Below are 20384 nucleotides of genomic sequence, written 5' to 3'. Positions count from 1 at the left end.
ATGACCATATTCGAAATATAACTCATATCAACCTATTTTACCATTTAAATACGATTTTAATTTGAAAAATCCATATTTCGAGCATAACAACTCATTTTATAATGACAATTTGCAGGTCATCAATAGATAATATATGTGAAAACATATCCAAAAATCACTGGAAAAATCGAAGTTTAGCTATTTTTAGTCCAAAAATGACATTTTAATCATAAAAATCACATTTTTAATGCCATTATTAATAAAAGTGAACAATAAAATCCATAAATAAACCAAAATATACTAAGAACATTTTAGGACCAGAAAATTTAACATGCATAATAAATTTCGTGATATATCATAATAAACACAAATTTATAAGTTTTATTTGTTAATCGTATAACTCGGAAAAACAATAACCGATTTGCATGCAAACAACCTAAGGCTCATGATACCGCTTGTTACAAATTATTAATCTCATATTTCGACATATTCATATATGTGACAATTAATTTAGTCATAAAATTAAATTTCGATCTTATGCATGCAAACATGAATAAGAATAAAGAAGAAATCGTTTTCCTTACTTTGAGTTTTCGGATATATGGGCACAAATGAGTTCTCCTACTCACTTGTTCTTGAGCTTTCCTTTCAAATGGAAGAACAAGGATTCAAAGGTAGAATCCCTCCCAAAGATATATACCCAAGATAACCTCTTAAAGACTAATATTATTTGAACTAGAAGAATATTAATCTTACTAAAATTAACCCCAAAATTATTTTGGTCTCTTGCTTTTTCGGTCAAGAGAGGAGAAAAGAAGGAGTAATTTTTTTCTCTCTAAAATTTCTTTAAGTTTTAGATGTTATGAATGAATGAATAACCACACACATTTAATGTAGTGTATATTAGGAAAAATATAGAGCAAAAACCCTTGGCCTTGCTCTAGGAAAACCGGATATGGGGGGGGGGGGGGTAATGGCCAATGCATGACCAAGATGCTCTTCACAAAAGCAACTAGGTGTGCATGGCTAGAATGTGTAGTAATCATTTTGTTTCCACTTAAATAATTAACACAAATTAAACATTACACTCCCTCCATTTTATTTTCGGCACTAATATATAATGGGAAGTCCATTTTATATTTTGTCATTTGTCAATTGTCACATGTCACAAGTTCCATGACATTATGTGTATAAAATGTATTTTTAACAATTAAAAATCAACATATTAATAAAATATGTCACTTATAAAATTAACCTAGTAATTCATAATTACTTGTACAAAAAAGTGTTTCCGAATTATAAACTACAACATTCTGTATTTATAATAATTTATTCATTCCGTTTTAATTGTTTCCGTAAACAATAATTTCATCCAAGTAATAAAACAATTCGATTACTTAGACTGTATCTTATCTAATCAAATTACAATGAGACACGTAAATATTACTTTCAAAATCGTCCGTTAATTTTAAGTAATTTAATTAACCCGTATCGTCGTACGATCAATTAAATAATCAATTAAGAGTGTTACCCTTTAGGTATGATCTAAGGGGATCAACTGATCACCACCGTCGCACGACAGTAATGTCAAACTCTAGTCAGCCAATTATTACCGATATGTGTGGACCAGTTGACTGTAAAATATTACTTCCCACGTGTATTCTTAAAATGAGACTTAAACATGTGATCATCATGATCGACAGTTGTGATCGCATTATTGTCGGAGGACACATATTCCAACAGAAATAGTGTCTTGATCGGTTTGGGGAAGTTCAAACACAAGGGATGCAAGTTAATTCAAATTAGCTCTCCGAACAATAGAAAACATGAATCATATAGGATAGATTAGAATGCATCACTCGTATATATGTCATATGGTTTGCATATTAGTGTGGAAATCATGCATTCTCATTTAGCTTGCATAATTTCCTATCGTATTGGCCATTGAGGACAATGCCCATACTAGTGTGGGGATGGGAAATTCTAACTTAACCTTTTAAAATCAAAAATGATAAAAATTGAAAAATTACAAAAACCATAAAAATTTGAAAAATTTAAAAATCCAAAAACTTGTCCTTTCCTTTGTAGTGAAGTATTGTATATTGTGTATATACTTGTGTTTGTTTGTCCTCTTATCACATTGGATCGACTATGCCACATTCGAGGCATGAGGAATATGAAGACCGCATGGTATGATCTTTCCAATTTCCTTTTTCCTCTCTATGTTAATGACTATGTGGCTTTATTTTGATTGATGCGGTACAAACCAATGTGATCTTAGGAGTTGCATGTAGTTTATATAGCATACTAGTTGATAGAAGCATATGCATTAAGTTGTATAAATGTTAGTTGCATCATGGCATGTACTTACATTTTAGAAAATTTTTTGTGAAAACATCTATTTGGAAAACTTGACAAGTGTATATATGGCCCTTGTAGATACTTTTTCTTCTTGAGACTTTGCTCATTAGAATACCTCTAAAACACCCTAGGATGTGTCATGCTAGTATCCTTTGACCCATGGACTAAGGCCTAGTCAAGAGTACCTTGTGGTGTGATAACTCCTTGGCTACCGTTTATTTCGAGGTGATCCTTGAAACCATGCAACCATCTTCCACTTCTATCACATTTTGTCAATAAAAAGGGAATGGGCACAAAAATTGTTCAAAAATTTGAGTTCAAAAAATAAAAAGAAAAGAAAAAGTTTGCAATTGCATCAAAAGAAAAGAGGATTAACAAAAATAAAAACTCATATGCTTCAAATATAAGCACCCTCGCTACAAATGGGGTGGCTAAAATGTTCAAAAGAAAATAAACCCAAATAATCTTCTAATTACCCAAAATAAATGATGAACAATAGAGAAATTAAGGAAAGGTTAAGGAATGAGATTTGTATTAATACTAGATTAAAAGTTGATTATAAGATTAAAACAAGATTAAGATAGGATTAAGATTGTATTGAGATCCCCCCTCCTAATCTAGGTAGTACAAAGGGGTATTTATACTAAAGAGTAGGTATAAAGATTAGGGTTACTAAGGGTTTAAATGACTATTAAGACCTTTAAGAAAAGTTGAGGAAGTGATCCTCTCCAAGGAGATGCACATCTCTGTTTTGCTAGTCCCACGAAGATATGCTCGTCCCGAGCGTCTAGAAAGCTGGCACGGTGGAATCTGTAAGGGGATCCGAGCGGATCATGGGAGAGACGCTCGGATTGCTTGGCTTCAATACGAGCGTCTTGGCATCGGGACGCTCGAATTTGTGGGCAGGGAGACGCTCGGGTTGGCTGCAATCCGCTCGGATTGTGAGACAGGCACTTCTCTTTTCTTCTTTCCTCAACAATCCGCGGGGATCTTGTTGAGGATGCAAGAAACCTTTCATCATTGCGCAATCTACTTTATTATCTACATAGGCCTTCTAGTATTGTCTTCCCTTTGATGCTTTGGTCATTGAATGCGATCAATTTAGCTCCATTTCGCCGTGAAAATGCAAGGTTTGCACTCCTCTCCTACCAAGGAAACAAAACCTCAAAGAATATGAAAAATTGGAAACTAAAGATAGTAAATGACCCAATTATGCACTATAAAGCATAGGAACGAGGCTAATTTGGGGACTAAATGTGCTCAAATATGACTCACATCAAATATCCTCAAATCGAACCTTTGCTCGTCTCGAGTAAAGAGGTTACAAAGACTAGGACCTTTATTCAAACTCATCTACTAATATAGCCGATGTGAGATAATTAGGGGGTCTCACTCCGCCCCTTTAACTCACAACAAGATAACCATGAGGTAGGATGCCTTCTTGTAAGGCAAGGCGGGGCTTGCCAAAATGGCGATACATCCAAGCATTAAAGCACACAAAACAGGTAATGGATGCATCTACAAAAATGAATAGCCACTTTTCTCTTCTAAGTGGCGGAAATTATCTAGAGGGGAAGCAATCTAAAGGTACACATTCCATTATAGATACGGTTTCTTCAAACTACTAAGCCTAGAAGGATACCAATAAATCACCTCCAAGTTGTGTCAAGCTAGGGTACCTTTGTCCTTAATTGTTAAATGTTTTTGTCAAGATTAGACTCCCTATATATGGTGTTAGAAACACTAGAGGATCGCTGAATTCCCCTTCATGCCTAGACAAGAAGAAGGGTCATCCCCTCTCTACCATGCACAAAAGTGGATACGATGGAAAAGGGATCAATAGAACTTGAGTTTCATATGGGAGTTTGATTTTTGTTGTTGTTTTTCCCCCCAATTTGTGGATTTTAACATTTTGAGAACATTTTCTTTTGCCATTTCTTTGATGTTTGGCATTTTTCAACACTTGACAATTTTTCAAATTTTTCTTGCATTTCTTTTGAACATTTTCAAAGTCACCCCATTTGTAGTGAGGGTGCTTATATTTGAAGCATAGGAGTTTTCATTTTTGTTACTCCTCTTTTCTTTTGATGCAATTGCAAACTTTTTTAGCTTTTCATTTCGACTTTGAACTCAAATTTTGAACAATTTTTATGCCCATTCTTGATGACTAAATGTGATAGAACATGGAAGATGGTTGCATGGTTTTAAGGGTCACCTTGGAATAAACGGTAGCCAAGGAGTTATCACACCACAAGGTAATTTTGACTAGGCCTTAATCCATGGGTCAAAGAATACTAGCATGACACATCCTAGGGTGTTTTACAAGTATTCTAACAAGCAAAGTCTTAATAAGAAAAAGTATCTACAAGGGACTTATATACACTTGTCAAGCTTCCCAAATAGATGTTTTCACAAAATGTTTCCTAAATGCAACTATATGTGATGCGTGTCCTAAATATGATGTTTTACTCCCTATTTTACACGCATTTCAGAGCTCATTTGTGTAGTTTAAGCTACTATTTCCCCTATTTCTGTCTACTTTTGTGTTTTTGTGTAATATTGCAGAAATGTGAAGAATCCAGCGGGAAATGAGCCAAATCCGTCCCTGAGTACTTGGCATATTATTTGACATGAAGTATTTACTCGGGAAGCAAACTTGGTGCTTACCACCGCTTTATCAAATTTTATTCCCATGTTTTATTTGTATCATTTGGGGAATTACAGTTACTATTGGAGATTGTGAGATTCGTGCTTACCACCGCTTTATCGTTTAATCTTGAGCAAGAAGTTGGAATGAATTATTAATTTGGTTCCCTTAGTTACTAGCTTGACTTTTAACTCTGTTTTTATCCAAATTTATCTTAGCCCCTTCCTGCCCATACCTCACATATCCAAATTGTGCCTCGGCATGTGTCATGGTCTTTTATGGTTGGAATGCATATGTACGGTTGTAGAGATTATTTTCATATTAGACTACAGGTATGTTCTTATAGGTCGTAGTTAGGTGAGAGTCATCATATGTACTTCTTTCTATCTTTTACATATATTCACCTGTACCTACGTGCGATATGAGCGACTCGTGAGAGTCCATAATGATAAGTCTCCATAGTTGACGGTTCGGCAGTTTTTTGACGACTACATAACTCTTTTGCATGATTCATATCGCTAATTGATTGTTAGTTGTTGCATTAAACTGGTTTAGGCTTTACAGCATGCATTTCGCTCTAAGATTGAACTCGTTCCATTAGGTCCTAGGATCGAGTCTAGTTCTTGCTTGGGGACAAGCAAGGGTTTGGTTTGGAGAAGTTTGATGCGTGTCCTAAATATGATGTTTTAAACCCTATTTTACACGCATTTCAGAGCTCATTTGTGTAGTTTAAGCTACTATTTCCCCTATTTCCGTCTACTTTTGTGTTTTTGTGTAATATTGCGAAAATGTGAAGAATCCAAATGAAATGAGCCAAATCCGTCCCCGAGTACTTGGCATATTATTTGACATTAAGTATTTACTCGGGAAGTAAACTTGGTGCGTGTATCGAGGCCTGAAAGACAAATTTATGAGGCTTTTGGAGCAACTACCTGATGAAGCAGTCGATCGACTGACCGTTATGGTCGATCGACCAGAGCGCGATTCCTAAAATAGATCAGGAGCTCTGTTCAAAGAGGTTTGGTCGATCGACTGGTCCTTGTGGTCGATCGACCAAACCGTGATTCTGGCGTGAATTAAAAGGACGAGAATTCCGAAGCCCAATGTAGTTAGGTTTTAGGAATAAGTTACGTAAGACTATCTATATAACGTAACCTGATGTTTTCGAGGGAAAATCAAGGAATTTTAGGGAAATAATTAGGGTTCAATATCAAGTTTAGCATTAGATCTCATAAACATTAAATACAATCGGTTTTATTTGCTTTACTTTCGTTCGTGCTTTCAGATTCTTCCTGCTTTCATTCGGTAAATTACGTTCCTTGATTTCAGTTTGTTGTTATTCATTATTAGATTAGAATTGATTAGTTAGAATCCTTAAAGCCTTAATTCCTTGTTTTACGCGGTTTTATTATTCATTTAATTTAGTTATGAATCCTACTGTTTTCATCTCTAGTTTCGTTACTATTGTTAATTCTAGTATGAGTAGCTAAACCCTTTGTGCTAAGATGTAGGGGACCTATAGTGTAGACGGCGTAGAATAGGTTGGCCTGAGTCGCGTCATGGTCGATCGACTGCCTTGCATGGTCGATCGACCGGCTCACGTGAGAACAGCTTCGACTTAATTAATTTAATTGCTATATTTGACGAATCTAGTGCACACGACTAGTTGAATGCTTAGGAATTGACCGACCCGATAGATCGAAAGATAGGGGAGGGAAATAGACTACTTAATTAAGACGACTAAATTAATAAGATCTAAAGATAAGTTAATTTAGGCTTTTAAATCACTTTTCAGGGCGAGAGTCAGCACTAGTGATATTAGGGACCCGTAGCTAGATCGAAAGATGCTACCTATTAAGAATGGACCGAGAGGACTTCTTATTCTTCCCGTCTTACGTGATTTTCTCAGACTTACTTAGGATACTGCCGTCAAAACTACAGTGAACCGACCATCTTAGCATCCTTTCAATATTTGATTTCATACATTTTCTTTAATCACTCATTTATTTGTTTTAGTTTAATTTTAATTTTGATTGCCTTTAGTAATAGAACTGTTCAAATCAAACCCCCTCAAACTGTTACTTTAGACTAAAATTAGACAACTATTAATTGCATCGCCTCTCTGTGGTTCGACCCTGACTGCCGCTATCTATAGTAGTAGTTTGGATTATAAATTTATCTTTGGTACTCTACGACGGTATCAAATTTTGGTGCCGTTGCCGGGGAGGCAATTGTTTAATTTTTAGTTGTTTTTATTTTAGTCTTTTTCTAAGTTTAAGGGACATCTATTCCTTAAACTCTTCTCATATTCTACTTGTAGTTTCTTCTTATGCGCAGGTCATAGGGTGGTGAATTACGACTGTTAGATCCTGAGATCGAAAGGACTTTGCGTGAGTTGAGACGATCATCTAGAGTATTGCTGACAGAGGAAGAGATGAGTACTCTGTCCAGTTACTACGAGAACGAGCTATTTGAGGAGGATCCACCTTCATCTCCTATTTCTACTTCTTCAGCTGAGACGGTTACATCTCCAGATATGGTGAAGAAGCAAGTATAGCTTGATCACTCGAGCCAAAAGCCGAAAATCTCTATAAGGGATTCGCGTTGCCAGCCGGGACGGAAAGGAAATTCGAACCGAAACCGTCTTACATTAACTTGGTTGAGAGAAACCAATTTGGGGGACCTGCAAATGAAGATGCAGCTAAACATATGGAGACATTCATTGACTACTGTTGTTCCATATCCCCCATCAGCAGGTGTGACCCAGGACCAGGTAAAGGAGACGATGTTCATATTCTCGCTTCGTGATGCTGCAACGGAATGGTACCGAGATCTGGATCGAGCTGCTAACGGGATTACTGATTGGAATTCGCTGGCCTTAGCATTCTATAAGAAATATTTCTCTGCATCGAAGACCAATGCGATTAGAGTTTAGATCACAAGCTTTAAACAGGGTCCTGATGAAGATTTTCATGAGGCATGGGTCCGTTTCAAAAGACTGGTGCGAACTATTCCGCACCATGGGTTTGAGAAATGATTTTTGTGCAACCAATTATATAATGATATTTATGATGATTAGAGAGCTATTCTAGATGCTGCAGCTAATGGGAGATTTCAAGAAAATAGCGGTGAGACAAAGGGGTGGAAAATCATCGATGACCTGGCCACCCATAAAGCTGAGCATGGGAATTCTAGAGGAAATCGAGAAGATCACCAATCTCCTGTTGTAGCCGCAATAGAAGTCCTTCTTTGCGAGATTCGACAAGATAGATTTTGGGGGATCCCAAAAAGGAGGGATATATAAAGTTAATGCAGTTTCAGACGGTCCTTTTACATGCAAAAGATGTGGAGGAGAGGGACATGTTTCGGAATTTTGTACTAGTTTGAATGAAACATGTGCTGCCTTCCAACATTATAGGCAGACGGGTACTTATCCCAATTCCTCTAATGTCCACCCCAATTTGAGGTGGACTAACCAGAATGTCCTTAATCCGGGTCCACCACCGCAGCAGTAGCAGCAGAGTTATGTGCCCCCTCATAAGCAGCAGCAGTATCAAAACCCTCCCTATGTGCCTCAGCAGCAGCAATTTCAAGGTTCTGATATTTCTGAATTGAAAAACATGGTTCAGAATTTGTCGGGTTTGCTGCAAAAAGAGTCTCTAGCTAGAGAGACTTCTACAAAAATGTTGGAGAGTCAAATTGGCCAACTGGCAAGCAAAAGTGCAACTCGAGCTCCAGGGCATTTACCATCGCAGCCGGATAAAAAAGAGACTCTAAATACGATCACTTTGAGGAGTGGGTCTACCCTTGATGGGCCCGCTATGGTCGAAGATGTTACTGAAAAAGATGAGGCGGAACTGAGCAAGAAAAAGGCCGGAGTGAACAGTAGCAAGAAAAAGACGATCAGCAGGTATGTTAGTCGATCGACTAACATGCCTGGTCGATTGACCAGCTCGCGTAAAAGTGCAGTTTCTGTTCCCGAGGAAGCCAGTCGATCGACTGACCTACATGGTCGATCGACTGAAGATACTGCTGATCGTGAACCTTTTCGTCCTCCAATGCCAGATAACTTGAGGGACCACGTATTTTGGGGTACGACGACTCCGAAATTATTGAGGCAAGATCCAAATGCTGATGGGTCAGTTTCGGTTCCAAATTATGACCCCCTGATGGTTAATGGTTCATTCCTGAGACGGTCTGAAGAAGGTCCGAGCTACAACAAGGACAAAGTAGTGGATTTTCAACCGAAATCCACTGATGCCGGTATGAGAGACTTAGAGGAGAGGGCTAAGTTGCTTCTTACAGCCCCTTACCCAGAGAGATTGGTGCCGACAAAGGAACATGTATCGTTTAACAAATTTGAAAATGTTATTCGTAGTTTAAATGTGCAAGTTCTTTTCCTAGAATTAGTTAATCAAGTCCCTGATTACCAGAAATTTATGAAGCAGCTTTTGTCTAAAAAGAAGTCACTTGATACTGTGCAATCTATCGTACTAACTGAGGAGTCATGTTCCTATTTGACTCACACTGCTCCACATAAGTTAGCTGGCCCTAGTAGCTTTTCTGTTCCTTGTAATATTGGTACCTTCTCAATTGAGAAGGCGTTATGTGACCTAGGAGCCAGTATTAGTGTTATGCCTTTGAGTCTTGCTAAGAAATTGAAATTGACTAGGTTTGCAGTTACTAACATGATAGTACAGATGGCTTATCGTTCTGCGGTCCAGCCTATATGAGTCTTAGAGGATATTCCTGTGCAAATAGGAAAGTTCTTTTACCCAGTTGACTTCGTTGTACTAGATATACCCGAGGATGCTCACATTCCTATCATTTTGGGTAAACCATTTCTGCACACTGCTAGTGCAGTTATAGATGTTGGCTCAGGGACATTGACCTTTAAAGTAGGAAAACAGTCCATTGTTTTTGCCCAGACCGCTAAGAAGAAAGATCCTATGTGGCCAGTCACTTGTAATACAATTTCTGAGAAAAAATCTTATTTTGTGCTTTCTAACATGCCTGCCCCTATGCCTATTTCTGCTATAACACCTCCGCCCCCGATTGGGAGCAAATTGGAGGAAGATTCTTCTATTTTAGATATTTCAGGAAATGGTTTGGGGAATTTGGAGCCGCATGTTGCTCCAGCTGTGAAGGAGCCAATCGTTCAAAGAGGCGGCCTAGGATGTCTGAGCTATGCAACTGATGAGGAGCCAGTAAGGTGACGGAGTCCGATTTGGATTTTGATGAGCCAGACGAGGTCATTGATTGGGAAGATGTTAGAGATGTTGATCCGTTGAGTTCTGCGGATATTGGAATTGATAGTCTTTCTTTGAGGAGATGAGCATTGTAGAGGCTACTTCTTGTAGCCAGAAGCCGACCAAGTGGGCCATTCCGTGGCCATTCTTGATCAACTATTAGTTTGCTGAGGAGATTGAGACTTTTCTAAAAGATATTTTATTGCTTTTGTTAGACTTTTTATTGTTTTGGTTTGCGCGAGACTTCGCTTTAATAAGTTTGCTTAGGATTTAAGGACTTTAGACTTTACATTTGGGTTTTGCGCAATTTTAGGCGCGTTATTATGTGTATTTGCAGGTTCATAGACCATATTAGCTCAATTTATTGAGTTAATTCGAAGAAATCAGAAACTTACAGCAAGTTTTCTCAGTCGATCGACTGGCTTCTATGGTCGATCGACTGAGCCGCGATTCCAAGGGCTTCTGTTCTTGTCACCCCTGGTCGATCGACTGGCTGCTATGGTCGATCGATCGCTTCCCACTGTTGTACCTATTCACGACCATTCCCCTGCTGTGTTTGGTCGATTTACGGAGTTGAGGGAGTCTTTTCTCCACTTTATTCTCCGATCCATTTCTGTTTTCTTCTATTTTTCTTATTTTGAACATAATTTTGCGTTTCGTAAATTGCTTCTCGGAATTACGCGCGGTACTTTTGTTTCTTTTCAGGTACCTATGGTAGCACTGCTGGCTACTGAAGCCTCCTAGCTCGCGCTGGTTTGGGGAGGTTTCCTTTTTCTGCGCTTAAAGTCTTGTGAGTTTCCGAGTCCTTTTCATGTTTTACTTAGTTATTATTTATCGCAAAAATCCCATTTCCATTTTATTTTCTTATATGATTTTGCACAATGGGGACATTGTGTGATTTGGTTTGGGGAAGGGTTTTGCGCAATGCATTCACATGTTCTTTTGCATTTCTGTTTCACGTTTATTGCACTTCTGTTTGCATTTGTTATTTTATTTCCTATATATATACAAAAATTCGAAAAATTCAAAAAATTCAAAAATTCAAAAAAATTGCACGTTTATTTTAGCATATAGGTTGAGTCGGAACGGTAGTATTTCAATGATGACATTGCATTTTCATCTGTTTATGCCTAAGCCGTGCTAAATTGACATGTTATTAGTAGAATCATATATGCATAGTCTATGAGTTTTCGTTACTTTATTCGCTGAACCTTGAGACTTGACTTAGATTTATGGCAAACTACTTATTTTTCTGAGGTTTAGAGCTTATAACTGGTGACATTCATGATCAGTTTATCTAGGAATGTGAGTAGTTACTCCTTGTAAGACATGTTATATCAATATGCATAAATATGAATTTAATCTGCTTAATACCTGTATGCATTCGGGTTCGTGGTTAGTTGACACATGTGGAAGAGGTCACCCCTTTATTCATTTTGCCCATAAGCTCCATACAGCCAAAAATAGCCTTTTTGTCCCGTTAACTACATCCTACATTTAGCCTGCCCTTGTCAAGCTAGTAGTTTATGTTCTTGGGATTGTTATTTCGTTTTTGGGAGCTAATGCTCATTTTGAGATGATGTTGGGAAGATGAAAAGGACAAGAAAAAAAGAAGAGGAAAAAGAACAAAAACAGAATAGTGTTCGACAAAAGAGCAAAATCCAGGCAATCAACTGACTATATTGGTCGATCGACTGAAGCCCGAGAAAAGAAAATTCGAAAAAATTACATGGTTGAAGTTTTGAGTAGATGGTGATTTTATTCCCATGTTTTATTTGTATCATTTGGGGAATTACAGTTACTATTGGAGATTGTGAGATTCGTGCTTACCACCGCTTTATCGTTTAATCTTGAGCAAGAAGTTGGAATGAATTATTAATTTGGTTCCCTTAGTTACTAGCTTGACTTTTAACTCTGTTTTTATCCAAATTTATCTTAGCCCCTTCCTGCCCATACCTCACATATCCAAATTGTGCCTCGGCATGTGTCATGGTCTTTTATGGTTGGAATGCATATGTACGGTTGTAGAGATTATTTTCATATTAGACTACAGGTATGTTCTTATAGGTCGTAGTTAGGTGAGAGTCATCATATGTACTTCTTTCTATCTTTTACATATATTCACCTGTACCTACGTGCGATATGAGCGACTCGTGAGAGTCCATAATGATAAGTCTCCATAGTTGACGGTTCGGCAGTTTTTTGACGACTACATAACTCGTTTGCATGATTCATATCGCTAATTGATTGTTAGTTGTTGCATTAAACTGGTTTAGGCTTTACAGCATGCATTTCGCTCTAAGATTGAACTCGTTCCATTAGGTCCTAGGATCGAGTCTAGTTCTTACTTGGGGACAAGCAAGGGTTTGGTTTGGAGAAGTTTGATGCGTGTCCTAAATATGATGTTTTAAACCCTATTTTACACGCATTTCAGAGCTCATTTGTGTAGTTTAAGCTACTATTTCCCCTATTTCCGTCTACTTTTGTGTTTTTGTGTAATATTGCAGAAATGTGAAGAATCCAGCGGGAAATGAGCCAAATCCGTCCCCGAGTACTTGGCATATTATTTGACATTAAGTATTTACTCGGGAAGTAAACTTGGTGCGTGTATCGAGGCCTGAAAGACAAATTTATGAGGCTTTTGGAGCAACTACCTGATGAAGCAGTCGATCGACTGACCGTTATGGTCGATCGACCAGAGCGCGATTCCTAAAATAGATCAGGAGCTACTGTTCAGCGAGGTTTGGTCGATCGACTGGTCCTTGTGGTCGATCGACCAAACCGTGATTCTGGCGTGAATTAAAAGGACGAGAATTCTGAAGCCCAATGTAGTTAGGTTTTAGGAATAAGTTACGTAAGACTATCTATATAACGTAACCTGATGTTTTCAGAGGAAAAATCAAGGAATTTTAGGGAAATAATTAGGGTTCAATATCAAGTTTAGCATTAGATCTCATAAACATTAAATACAATCGGTTTTATTTGCTTTACTTTCATTCGTGCTTTCAGATTCTTCCTGCTTTCATTCGGTAAATTACGTTCCTTGATTTCAGTTTGTTGTTATTCATTATTAGATTAGAATTGATTAGTTAGAATCCTTAAAGCCTTAATTCCTTGTTTTACGCGGTTTTATTATTCATTTAATTTAGTTATGAATCCTACTGTTTTCATCTCTAGTTTCGTTACTATTGTTAATTCTAGTATGAGTAGCTAAACCCTTTGTGCTAAGATGTAGGGGACCTATAGTGTAGACGGCGTAGAATAGGTTGGCCTGAGTCGCGTCATGGTCGATCGACTGCCTTGCATGGTCGATCGACTGGCTCACGTGAGAACAGCTTCGACTTAATTAATTTAATTGCTATATTTGACGAATCTAGTGCACACGACTAGTTGAATGCTTAGGAATTGACCGACCCGATAGATCGAAAGATAGGGGAGGGAAATAGACTACTTAATTAAGACGACTAAATTAATAAGGTCGAGAGATAAGTTAATTTAGGCTTTTAAATCACTTTTCAGGGCGAGAGTCAGCACTAGTGATATTAGGGACCCGTAGCTAGATCGAAAGATGCTACCTATTAAGAATGGACCAAGTGGACTTCTTATTCTTCCCGTCTTACGTGATTTTCTCAGACTTACTTAGGATACTGCCGTCAAAACTACTGTGAACCAACCATCTTAGCATCCTTTCAATATTTGATTTCATCCATTTTCTTTAATCACTCATTTATTTGTTTTAGTTTAATTTTAATTTTGATTGCCTTTAATAATAGAACTGTTCAAATCAAACCCCCTCAAATTGTTACTTGAGACTAAAATTAGACAACTATTAATTGCATCGCCTCTCTGTGGTTCGACCTTGACTGCCGCTATCTATAGTAGTAGTTTGGATTATAAATTTATCTTTGGTACTCTACGACGGTATCAATATGCCATGATGCAACTAACATTTATACATCCTAATGCATATGCTTCTACCAACTAGTATGCCAAATAATCTAAATGCAATCCTATAATCACATTGTTTGTACCGCATCAATCAAAATAAAGCCACATAGTCATTAACATAAAGAGGAGAAAGGAGATTGGAAAGATCATACCATGCGGTCTTCAATATCCTCATGTCTCGGATGTGGCGTGGTCAATCAATGTGAATAAGGATGAACAAACACAATATATACAAGACTATACTATAAAGGAAATGGACATGTTTTTGGATTTTTGCATTTTTCAAATTTTTATGGTTTTTTTGATTATGAAATAAAAAGACATATTTTTGTATTTTTCAAAAAATTTCAATTTTTATCATTTTTGTTTTTAAAATTCATGTTAGAATTTCCCATCCCCACACTAGTATGGGCATTGTCCTCAATGGCCAATGCGATAGGAAATTATGCAAGCTATATGAAATGCATTATTCCTAAACTAAATTTAAACTATATGATGTATATACAAAAATGAATGCAACTACACTATATTATATGATGCATGAGTTTTTGTTTGGTTGGAGAGCATAATTTAAATTAACTCCCAATGCATATGCATAAACTTCCCCAAACCAAAATAGACATTATTTCTAATGTCAAAAATTGGGGGAGTTCATGCATAAGGATGCTATGCATGAAACTACAATTGTCATTTTGAATTTTACATGGTGGGAACAATAAAAGAAACACCTCAATGGGACCGAGGTGTGAGTCCTCTAAATGATTCTAGGACTCAAAATCATGATCAAGATAAAAATTATATGAAAAACAAGAGAAATAAACAAAGCCTAAAGGAGGTGTAGGAGACTCAAAGTATTATGGCATCCTACCAAGAGCTTTCTAATCCTCAATCATCGCTCATGGCGACATCACTCCCATCTCCATCATCATCACCAACTTCTTCACTAGAAGCTTCATCAACCTCCATAGATCCGGAGGCTTCACCACTTTCACTTTTACTTCCTTCTTCTTCCTTACTACCCTCAACAATAACCTCCTCTTCACCCAAGCTAGCACCCCTAGAAGCACTAGGAAAGAAGACTTCCCTATCCGCCCAACTAGGCAAAGGACAAGATGGGTCAAGAAATCCTTGCCTAGCTAGATATAAGAGAGGCGGATATTATGCTCTATATGCATCGACTCGATCCTCATGGGCTTGCTTGTGCATTTATTGCATCAAAAGAGTCAAGTAGTCATTCCCCGCCTTAACATTTTCGGGTTGAAACTCATGGTAGGTGAATGGGTAGGGTGGAGTGATAATAGAAGAGGAGGACTAGCCAATGTCCTCGCTTTGGTGTTGTATAATGTACTCGGCTTCCTTGGAGAGTGGGAGAAGGTAGTGTGGCCTATTGACATTGAGTCGGCAAATTTTGTTCGGTAAAATGAAGGACTTGGCATCTTTTGTTAACCACTCGAATTTGTTGTCAAGAGTGTCGTTCTTGAGCCATTTCAATTTTTGAACTATAGTGGCTAGATCAATGATATGGCCTCTCTTAACCGGTTTATAAGTGTCATCTTTGTTGAAATTCCGGTTGAAGTGTTTTGCCAAATAAGTTACCAATCCCCCATTAACAATGAAGGCCGCACCTTCCTTGCCATGATCGATATTGATCCACCTCTCAATTAAGAGTTGAAGAATATTGTACTTTGTGGTGAACTCTCTACCAACATTCAAGGTCGACTCGAGATAGATAAAATCAAGCTCAGTGAAGTGGTTTGTTCCCTTTCTAGCAATCAACGTGTGCCCAACAACCTTGTGCCACACCCTTATGCCCGGATGATGGACATAAAGGACACGACAATCATGGTAAGACGTAAACTTTCTTCCGGTAATAGCCTTCCATAAAGGAGCGGGATCATATTTTGTTACAGGTTTCTTCACATAGGTCGAGTCATTGCTAAGGCCAAAAATTTTACCAAACTCGCCAAAAGACATTTTCCTATCAACATTCTCAAGGCAGAATTCAATATTTGTTCGAGTCTCCACCTTCGTAACTTTCAATGAGCTTAAAAGCTCCAAGGTGAGGGATGAGTAGGTCAACTCTTGCATATTAAAGAAAGTAAGCAATCCCATGGACTCGAAGAAATTCTTGGTTTGTTCAAAGACACCCAATTTGGTCAAGGTCTCTTGGCATATAAACTTGATGGGTAAAATATATTTCTTAGCAAGGGATACAAATTTCTTTCTATGAGCATCGGATGTGAAAATTACCTCCGGATAATCATGTAGTTGCTCAACAACCGGAGTAGAAGTAGTATTTTCCACCATAGGAGAAGTAGTCTCTTGAATTTCCATTCTTGCACTTTGAACCACCAAAACCAAAGCTTTGGAAGCTTGAAGAGCTTGTTGCCTTTTTGAGATATTCTTCTTTGGAAGTGCCTTGTTTCCACCTTTTGTCCTAGCCATCTTCTCCTTGTATGTAGTAACACCAAAAGATTTGCTTGAATTCCTCAAGTTTCAATAAGACCCAAATCGATTTAGGAAATTTGAATTTTGCCTTTGTACCCTAGAAAATCGATTCAAACTTGGAGGATTTTGGTGTTTTAATTGCTTGTTGTTGACAAAGGAGTGATTTGTTTGGGTTTTGAGGGAGTTTGGAATTAATTTGGGTGAATTTGGTTGAGAAAATTGATTTTTATGGATGGAGGGATTGAGGGTTTTTTAGGGTTTTGGGGATGTGTTTATGTTTTGAATGAGTAAAATGAAATGGGAAAGGGGGGTTTTAATCCCGTTATTTTTGAATTAGCAGGGGAGACGAGCGTCTTTGGGTCGGGACGCTCGGATTCTCTGTCAGCATATTTCAGAAGAGAGCTCGTGCTGAGACGAGCGTCTTCAGTAGGAGACGAGCGTCTTTCTGAAGGGAGACGAGCGTCTTTCTGAAGGGAGACGAGCGGATTCTTCTGAGGACGCTCGGATTCTTTGTCAGGGAGAAATCCTAAATGTTAATAGCAGTAGGACGAGCGGATCCTCAGTGAGACGAGCATCTTCGCTGAGATGAGCGGATTCTATATGGAGACGCTCGGATCTTCAGTCAGACAAAAATTTACCTTTCCAGCTCTCTCAGGACGAGCGTCTTCTTCATAGGACGCTCAGATTTTCTTCCAGGACGAGCGGATTGTTGTCGGGCCGCTCGGATTGCCCCTGTACCTCACGGATTCAGTTCCACCGGTGGGTATTTCATAACCCGAGTCATTTGCTCTTCATTCCTTTGGTCTTCATTGTGGGGGCACTACGAAGGCTCGGATAGCCTAGGCAATTGCTATCCCCACACTATGTCAAAACACTACACATCAATAAACATATAAGTCCCTCCCTCACTTTCTCTCAAAATGAAAATCTTGATCAAAGCATAAAAATACAAATCCAAAATTGACAAAAATGCAATACAATAAGTAAAATGCAAGTTAAGGGGTTAGAATATTTACAAATGGTGGTTTAGGGAGGGCTCCACCAAACTCTCATCCATGTATGAGATGTCAAAGGGGCATAGCCAAGGTGTTGTTGATGTTGCTCAACAACTTGAATAAGTAATCGAAGGCTTGTTCATTGTTATGATAAGGATCCTCAATAGACCTTTGCACATGTTGTTCTTCATTGTGGTCTTGGGTCATAGCATTACCAATATAAGGATTGAATAACCCTTCAAAATCATCATCCCAAAGACCGCATACTTTATCTACTTGTTCCCCAATAGTATCATGAGTTGATGACAACAACTCCTCTTTCTTCTTGTCATTATGGCCAATGAGGCCTTCCTCTTCTCTTGTCATGAGTGGTGGTGAGCTATTCAAGCTCTCATTCTTGTCAAAACATTCTTGCTCTTTGGGTGGAGCATCTTGGAGATTACCCATTTTCTTCTCCCACATGGGTGGTGATTCTTTACCGATAACTTGTTCTTTGCATTGAGATGTCAACTTCTTCCTATCACTTTCTCAGCTATAATGATCAATCATGAAACATGGCTCATGTAGTCGGGGAGCTCTCATTGTCTTGTCAAGATTAAAAGTGATTGTTTCATCTCCTACTTCAAGTGTGTGTTCTCCATGTTTCACGCCAATCACCACTCCCGCGATGTGTAAGAAAGGTCTTCCTAAAATGATAGGAATGTTGGAGTCTTCCTCCATGTCAACAATAACAAAGTTCACCGGGATGAAGAACTTGACAATTCTTACCGGTACATTCTCCCATACCCCTAAAGGTGTCTTCGTTGATCGATCCTCTATTTGGAGTGTGATAATAGTGCACTTGAGCTCTCTCATTCCTAACCTTTTGCACACCGAATATGGCATGACACTCACACTTTCCCCAAGGTCACATAGAGCTTTGTTAATTGTAGTATCGCCAATGGTGCATGGAATAGAGAAACTTCCCGGATCCTTTAGTTTTGTAGGTGAACTTCCTTGTAGGATGGCACTACTCACCTTACTGAAAGAAATAGTCTCAAGCTTCCGGATGGATTTCTTCTTTGTAAGAATATCTTTCATGTATTTCGCATAGGCCGGAACGTGATTGATCAATTCCGTAAATGGAATTGAGACTTCCAAGTTTTTCACAATCTCCATAAACTTCCCAAGTTGTTCATCAAACTTAGGCTTAGCTTGACGACTTGGAAATGGAAGCCGAATCACAAAAGGCTCTTTCTCCTTAGCCTTCTCTTCATTCTCCTTTGAAACTTCTTGAATGGTGGTGGGTTCTTCTTCTTTCTTAGAGTCTTCAACTCTTTCCTTGTCACTAGCATTCACAACATCTTCATCAACGGGCCTCTTCGGCCCTTCATATCTTGTACCACTCCTCAAATGGATGGCACTCACCGACTCATGTCTTGGGGGATTACCTTGAGGTGGTAATTGCCCCTTTTGTCTTTGTGAACTAGAAGATGCTAATTGAGACATTTGGGTTTCCAACATCTTTGTGTGAGCTAGTATGTTATTGATGGTGATGTCTTTTGCTTGACTATCCTTTTGCATTTGAGTGAAAAATTCTTGTTGGTTCTTTTGCATTTGGAGGACCGCTTTTTTAACATCAAAACCTTGGTCATTTGTTTAATTGTATGGAGGTTGGTTTTGATAACTTTGGTTTTGATTGTAAAGGGTCTTTGAGCTTGGTTTCTCATTGGAGGTGGGGTGTATGTAAGTTGAGGGTTTTGAACATTTTGACTTTTGTATGAAAGATTGGGGTGGAATTTGGTGTTTTCATTGTAATAGTTGGAATAAGGAGTACCACTCTTGTATGATTGGAAAGCATTCACTTGTTCACTTGTTCCCCTACATTCACTTTGGTTATGTCCCAAAGTTCCACAACTCTCACATACTCCACTTGGAATTAATGATGATGCTACCATAGCATTAACATGTTGCTTGGGTGATTTGGAGGCCTCTTCAAGTTTAGCCATAGCCTTCTCAAACTTCAAATTAATGGTGTCAATGTGAGCACTAAGTTAAGCACCCAATTGAGAGTAATAGAGTCCACCTTATGCTTTCCTCCTCTAGTAGCCTTCCGAGGTCTACTATATTGTGAGTTATGGACCACCATTTCTTCAATCTTGTTCCATGTTTGATTGTCATCAACTTCGGTAAACATACCATTTGACCCCATATTGAGAATGTTTCGGGAGTCTTCATATAGACCATTCTAGAATTGTTCTACAAGGAACCACTCGCTAAGTCCATGGTGTGGACAAGATCGACAAGTATCCTTGAATCTCTCCCATTCTTCATACAAATACTCCTCGTCCCTTTGTTTGAACCTGGTGATTTGGGCTCTCAACATGTTAGTCTTCTTCGGAGGATAGAATTTCTTGTAGAAAGAAAGTGCCAATTTCTTCCAAGAGTCAATACCAAGAGTAGCCTTATCTAGGCTTTTCAACCATTGTTTCATGGAACCAATCAAAGAAAAAGGAAATAAGACCCATCGAATTTGGTTTTGAGTAACTCCGGTTTGAGAAATCGCATCACAATAGTCACAAAAAGTCTCCATATGAGAATGAGGGTCTTCAATAGGCATCCCCCCAAATTGACTTCTCTCAACCAATTGTATAAATGCATATTTTGCAATGAAATTACCGGTTAAATGTTGTGGGGTAGGAGTACCAATTGGTAGGTTCTCCTCGGTTGGTACGGAATGTGATGAAAATTTAGGCATTTTGGGTTGATTTTGTGGTT

At 38.3% G+C, this 20384-nt stretch overlaps 1 non-coding gene across 1 annotated transcript; it reads left to right on the top strand.

Moving 5' to 3' along the window:
- Positions 1–19885: 19885 nt before the first annotated feature.
- LOC141636292 (small nucleolar RNA R71) lies at positions 19886–19992 on the top strand. Its single transcript, XR_012540913.1, has one exon. It is a non-coding gene; the product is annotated as a small nucleolar RNA R71 (small nucleolar RNA).
- The last annotated feature ends 392 nt before the right edge of the window (positions 19993–20384 follow it).

Source organism: Silene latifolia, chromosome Y (genome assembly GCF_048544455.1).
Source record: "Silene latifolia isolate original U9 population chromosome Y, ASM4854445v1, whole genome shotgun sequence".
Lineage (NCBI taxonomy): Eukaryota > Viridiplantae > Streptophyta > Magnoliopsida > Caryophyllales > Caryophyllaceae > Silene > Silene latifolia.
The sequence above is the reverse complement of the archived record's forward strand: the minus strand, read 5'-3'. Positions and strand labels throughout refer to the sequence as shown.